Source organism: Macadamia integrifolia, chromosome 7, assembly GCF_013358625.1.
Source record: "Macadamia integrifolia cultivar HAES 741 chromosome 7, SCU_Mint_v3, whole genome shotgun sequence".
Classification (NCBI taxonomy): Eukaryota; Viridiplantae; Streptophyta; class Magnoliopsida; order Proteales; family Proteaceae; genus Macadamia; species Macadamia integrifolia.
Genome location: NC_056563.1, coordinates 23,465,769 through 23,472,295, shown reverse-complemented (window position 1 = coordinate 23,472,295; position 6,527 = coordinate 23,465,769). Strand labels below are relative to the sequence as shown.

The following is a 6,527-nucleotide window of genomic DNA, read 5'->3' as shown; positions in this document are numbered from 1 at the left end:
GATCCATGCCTCTTAGGAGTACCATAGGGCTGTTGTTTTGATTTCTTTTTGTGTTCCTCCAGAGGAAGCAGCAATGACCTTACCCAGAAGAATAGTGAGCATTCATTGTCGTCTTCGTCTGACTTGGACTCTGATGATACATTGTCTGTCAACAATTACTTTGGTCCAGCCGTCAATGGGAATGGCAAAGGAGCACTACATCGGCAGATTATTGAATTGGAGATTGAGCTTCGGGACTCTAAAGAGAGACTTCATGACGATGAGTATGGAAACAGAGATGGTGGTAATGCAAAGCCCGCTGATAATAATGGGAATTATAAGAAACTGCTAGGTAAGATTGCAGGATAAGAGGAACAACTGAGACTCGCAAACGAAAAGTTGAACCTCACAGAAGAAGAGATTGCCAGATTGAAGCGTGAGCTTGGGGAGGATGAAACAATGAAGCTTTCCCATAGTTCTTAGGCTCAACTTGAATTAGCACATAAGGATATTCAGGTGGTGGAGACCGATAATAAATCAGGGGAGGGGCAGTCGTTCCAGGAAGAGATTGCTGGTTTGGAGACTAGTTTTTCGGCCTTAGATGCAAGGTGTTTGATTGAAATTCTGAAAATTGCAAACATAATGCTTAGAAATTTACAAACATTAAAGACGAGAAAGAAAATCCCACATGAGTTTTGAAAATGACTATGTTTTCAAAAGAACTCATCCCTTTGGCAAACTCCAGTAGACTTTTGAAGAAAATCTGATGAGGAGAAGAAGCAGAACAAAGAAGAGGAGAGGAGACAGAAGAATCCATAAATAAACATAAAAAAATAGCGTGATTTTTCCCGGCTACCTGTGCCTTTCAGGAGTACAAACGAAAAACTTTTCATACTGAAAAAATATATCGTATATACGAATGAGATGGGAAATTGTAATGACCTAGATTTTATGATTCTATATGAAGATATGGGATTATTCCAGATGCCTTAGATGGTGCAGACCAAAAAAAAATTTGCCATAAACTTTATATTGAAAAGTATATTTATTGAGAGATAAATTTGTTTGTAAACATTCACCCAAAAAAAAAAAAAAAATTGCTTACATAAACAACCTGGTTTACAAAAAATTTCTTTTTTTACCCGTTCTCATATCACTTTCATCGGCCTTTCATGTTGTATTCGTTTAAACTATAATTTATGTTACCCCTTGCTCATTATCATTTATGCACTTCTCATGTAGGTATTTCTTTTAGATTTCATTGTCTCGTCTTCCTCTCTCTCTCTCTCCTCTCATCTCCTCTTCCTCTCTCTTACTCTTCTTGTTTTCGAATTGGCCCTTCTTCCTTCACGCTCCATCGCTACTCTTTTCCACCTCCACCTCCCCTCACCAATAGCATTAACGGCATTCGGTTCCTCTCCCTATTAGGCATGGATTTCAAGATATCGGGTTCTGTATCAGCCATATTGATCGGTATTACTGCAGACAGATCCCAATCTCTCTGATCAGGATCGATTGATCCGTATCCGTTAGGTGCTGAAAATAGTAAAAATTAGTAACTAAAAAAAAAAAAAAGCAGAGACAAAACCGATTGATACCCATCGATCCGATACTGATACGATCCCCCAAATCCATGCCTACAGGTAAACACCCTAAGGGTGTCAATATATAACTGAAACCAACCAATTATAACTGAACCAAACCGCACCTTAGTAAATTGATCTAGTTTTGGTTTTATAGGTCATAATTCTGGTTCGGAACCGAATCGAACCAAAAACCGATGGTTAACCAAGACCTAGTATTAAAGACTTAAAGTGTTTTGAATTTCGATGAATCTCTATGAAAAAAGGGGGAAAAAAAGCAAAGTACTAACTGAGAAGGGAGCTCCACTTTCACACAATGACACTTGTTGATTTTCTAATTTCTAGAATCATAATTAATTAGTTATAATATGTGTAGTCTTTTACATAGAAAGTATATTGTCCTTGGCAAAATAAATGTATATTGTTTTAACTATTTAGGAAATTTAATATATGTAGGATTCACTCTAGTTGTAGGATGTAAACCATTTTCTAAAGCGACACTATTAACCCCATGTAAGCCGGTTGTGAACCGAATAACAAAAATCGATTAAAAATCGCTAAAATCGAAACCAGATGAAAACGATTATGATTTCACCTTATTTCTATCCGGTGCGGTTTTGGTTTCACCTTATCAAAATGTAAACCGAACCAAAACCAAAATCGCACCGCTTGACACCCCTAAACCACCCCACTCCATCTCACACCATCCACAGGGTGTGGTCCCAACCAGTGTTATCAATTCGGCCGAATAATTCGCAAATTATTTGGCCGAACCGAATTTTTTTGAATTTTATCAAAAATTCTGATCGAATCCTAATTAAAAATAAAATTCAGTAAAATTCACGATTTTTTCAAAAGTGAATATAAAACGCGAATAATTCGGACCGAATCCGAATTAAATCGAATTATTCGGTTCACTTAAAACAGTATTTAAAAAAAAAAATAAAAAAATAAAAAACAAAAACAATAAAAAAAAAACCCAATAAGCTTTTTTGACCTCTTTTATGACCGAATCCTTAAATTAATCAATCGAATTATTCCGAATAATTCTCCACCCGAATAATTCCCGAATCCGAATTTGCTAACTATGGTCCCAACACCCCAGAGGTGGTCTCCATAGCCCCATGGATGAAGTGAGAGGGGGGTACAGTAACTACCTGCAAGGGAGGGGATCCATTTTTGCATCAAGGAGTCATGGATTCTCAATGGTGAAAATTTGCTTGGCCCCTTTAAAATTACAAATTAATTGGACATAATTATCCCTCCATGTCATCTCCTTTGCAGCATTCGAGCTCCCTCTCGGCTCTCTGCAAACATCTCTAAAATGGTTATGTACTTATGTTATTCCCTAGACACCATCGATATGCAACCTCTTCTTCTCAATCAAATCTTTGAAGCAACGTAGTGGAGTGTCGTGATCGTGGCTTCTCTCTCTCTCTCGTTGTGCATTTTTTGTGTTGTTGCATAGGGTGGAACTTGGTGCAGTGGCTAGGTTGCTCCATTGTGACCAAGTGATCACGAAAGTTACGAAATACTATCTTTGTGATGAGATAGGCTAAGTACATTATGATCCTCCATAGATCCTATAACAATGGAAGCCTTGTGCATGAGATTTTTTTTTTTTTTTTTTTTTTTTTTTTTTTTAACTCATAGAGGAAAGGGAAAAACCCGGCCCTAATTCTAATTATGCTTCTAATTTTGATAGTGTGTCTCGATGAAACCTGCTATTGGGTTAGTGAGACAATTATCCAACATGGTAACAAAAAAAATTCCACGTTGATTTTATTTACAATCAATGTTTTTGAATATACAACAACAATTACATTCATCATACATATCAATGTAACTATGTCAATTTGAATTCACAATCAATGTTATAGACATCATCCTATTTTCTCTTTCATATTCTCAATTTGGAAGTAGTTTTCATTGTTCTCTTCCTCTAATTTCGCTTGGGTTTGGAAGGGATGGAGTGAATGGTGATTGAGAATTTAGATACTTAGACCCTGTAAGTAAAGGACATGTCCTCTTTATAGGATTAAAAAAAATACAATGTCATAAATTATGTTTGTAAAGGATATATACAATGATAGGCACACCTTGGGCCATATATACAAAGAGATGGACCCTTTACTTAATATGATTCCAACAAGAAGTGATAGGTCAATTTTGTAAATAAAGGGCATAATATATCATTTTTTTTTTTTTTTTTTTTTTTTTGGGTAAGGGCATAATATGTCATTCCATATAAGAGAATAGAGATGGAGAGAGGACGCTAGCGTACCCTATTGCCTCATATAAATACCTTCAGAGGATCACTTGCTATGAGGGTTTTAAAACGTGTAATCAATGAAAAAAAGCTATCATACTGATCCCAACTCGAATTGATTCAGATCGGTGTAAAAGAAACTCTAGAATCGACATATTTGAGGAAATATTTCAACAATACTGGTGTTTTATCCAAATCGGCCGTATCAACTCGTCGAAAATCTGAATCAATGGCCATCGGTTCCAATCTGAATCGCGCGATTACTGGTTGACTTCGCCGATTCTTTTTAGACCTGTCCTAGTTTTCTGGCCCAATTTTGTGCCAAACAAAGACCTGCGTCAAGTGGCACGTGCACACCTTTGTCATGCACGAGTTCAACTCGGTCCATTCATCCCGAGTCTCGACCGTGCTGTGAAACGAAACCCTAAACGCACCCTTATGCCTATAAATATATCTTACGCTCTCTTTGTTCTCTCATCACTCATAGAGTATGTTCTTCCATTCTTCTTCTTCGTCGAAGATAAAGTCTGCAAGAGGTAAGTATTTGCTGCTTCAAAGACTTCAATCTTTCTGAAGAATTCTCGTCTTTTTTTTTTTTTTAGGGATTTTAGAATTTATTGCCAATTCTGTGTTCGATCGAGTAAGCTTGTTTCTGTTCTTGTTAATGTGAATTTGTCGATGATGATAACTCCAAAGGCTTGTTTCTCAAACATTCGCAGTGGCCGCCTAAGAGCTTTCGCCTTCGCCGGGCTTGAGAGCTTATGCTGCTCCTATCCTTCCTTGGATGTCTGAGACTCGAACTTGTACAATATATTTCTTAATCTTCCCTTTCTTAATCCCTCTCTGTTTCTGTTCTAATGATCTCTCTGATCTTCTCATAACGGTGCATAGAAATGATGATTTTGATGTGATATTTCTTTGTTTTAGATTGAATCGATTGTTTATGCTTTATCCCTTTCTTAGATCGATTCATCGAACAAGTTTCAAAGCCATTCTTAATACGTTGATATTTTAGTATTTCTTGATGTCTGCTGGTTATTACAAATTTAGATCTGATTTCATTTGGATCGAAAACTGAGATTTCTATTCATTTTTCTGCTCATAATGTGGTAATCATCCGTGTTTTTTATTTGATTTTTCTGCTGTTTTGTTCTGATGATTGAAGTGTGAAGGAAAAATGATGTGCAAGGAGAAGTGATGATCACAATCCAACTTTTCTGTTATTTGATGATGAATATCAAACATGCACTACCATCTGATCTCTCTTGCACTGAAAATTCTCTTTCCCCTTTTTTCCTTGTTATACTTTGAATGTTGAAATTTTTGTAGTCTTACTTTATTGTTCTTTGCAATTTATTGTAAGATTATCCAATTTCTATGTGACATAGGTAGTGGTTATTATTAGGAAAATTTCTTGGATCGATTAGATTAAAATAAATAATTACAAAATAAGTAGGTTTACAAGTAAAGTAGGGTGTAAAACAAAATCATACTAGTTTAATAATTTATTTTCTTATCTAGGAAATATAGGCAATTTCCCCTTATTATTTTCACAAATTATGTCATTTTTTTGCTATATTTATCTACACACATATATATATGCATATAGGAAGGGGGCATATGGTTGAGGCATCTTGACCAACTAGCTGGTGGTGGGGAAGATGGTTCATACAGTAGAGGATAGGGAGCATAGAAGAGAACTAGTGAGAGGGAGCATCATCCATCCATATGGAGTTTCTTTCCCTTGTTATACATGCCGTTGGACCCTAACTCTCTTACATTCTCTCTCCTTGCTTATTTTTTAGCCCTGTAGTATGAATGGTGCTCTAAGCTCTCCATTGGTTGTGTTTGGGAAATGTAGGTTATGATGGAGACTAAAATCACATTTTCATAGAAGAATGGTTGTCGAATGCCCCCTTGGTTGTGTCCCACCAAATCGTTAGACCTATTTTAATGGGAGATAATGAGTGGAATTGATGTGTCACCAAAGGGTGTGCTAGAACATTCTCTCACAACTTAAAGAGTACATTTGAGTAGTTGATGTGGTTAAACTCTCCCCACTCTAAGAATACTAGCTTCCTTTCGAGTTCGGATTCTCTCCCCATGTGGGACGGTCCGCTCCTGGGATCTATCATCTATGGTGTTATTCTTCTGCATTAGAGGTGGTTCTAGCGTTTTATGAACGGTGGATTCCATGTGGGGATGGTCCTCACATGGAGATGAGATCCAAATTTCTTCTATTAGGAAGAATATTTTTTCCTATACCATGTGTTGTCATATATTAGTTTGTTTATTTATTTATTATTTATGTTCACTTGAATAATAAATAATAGGGGAAGAGTTCTCTATTTAGAATTGTGGCCCTTGTAGTGGTGGTTCGAACATTTTATGAATGGTGGATCCCATGTGGGGATAGTTCCCACATTGAGATGAGATACAAATTTCTTCTATTAGGAAGGATTGTTTTTTTTACAAAACTGTGTTTTGACACAAGTTAGTTTTTTATTTATGTCCTATTTTTGTTCTCCTTGAGAACTAAATAGTAGGGAAGAGTTCTCTCTCTCTTTGGTAGTGTGGTCTTTGTAGTGGGAGCCAATGGGAGCAAACGTAACATCAAGCCTTTGTAGTTGGAGCATGCTTTCCAAATGGGAAAACTTGGTACTTTTTTAAAAAAGTAGGGGAAAATCGATTGACAC

The 6,527-nt window shown here is 36.5% G+C and overlaps 2 non-coding genes across 2 annotated transcripts; both read left to right on the top strand.

Moving 5' to 3' along the window:
- Window positions 1–4,504: 4,504 nt before the first annotated feature.
- LOC122085295 lies at window positions 4,505–4,627 on the top strand. The gene has a single exon (XR_006142074.1). It is a non-coding gene; the product is annotated as a small nucleolar RNA SNORD14 (small nucleolar RNA).
- A 391-nt stretch (window positions 4,628–5,018) lies between these two features.
- On the top strand, window positions 5,019–5,096 carry LOC122085283. The gene has a single exon (XR_006142064.1). It is a non-coding gene; the product is annotated as a small nucleolar RNA Z195/SNORD33/SNORD32 family (small nucleolar RNA).
- Window positions 5,097–6,527: the final 1,431 nt, after the last annotated feature.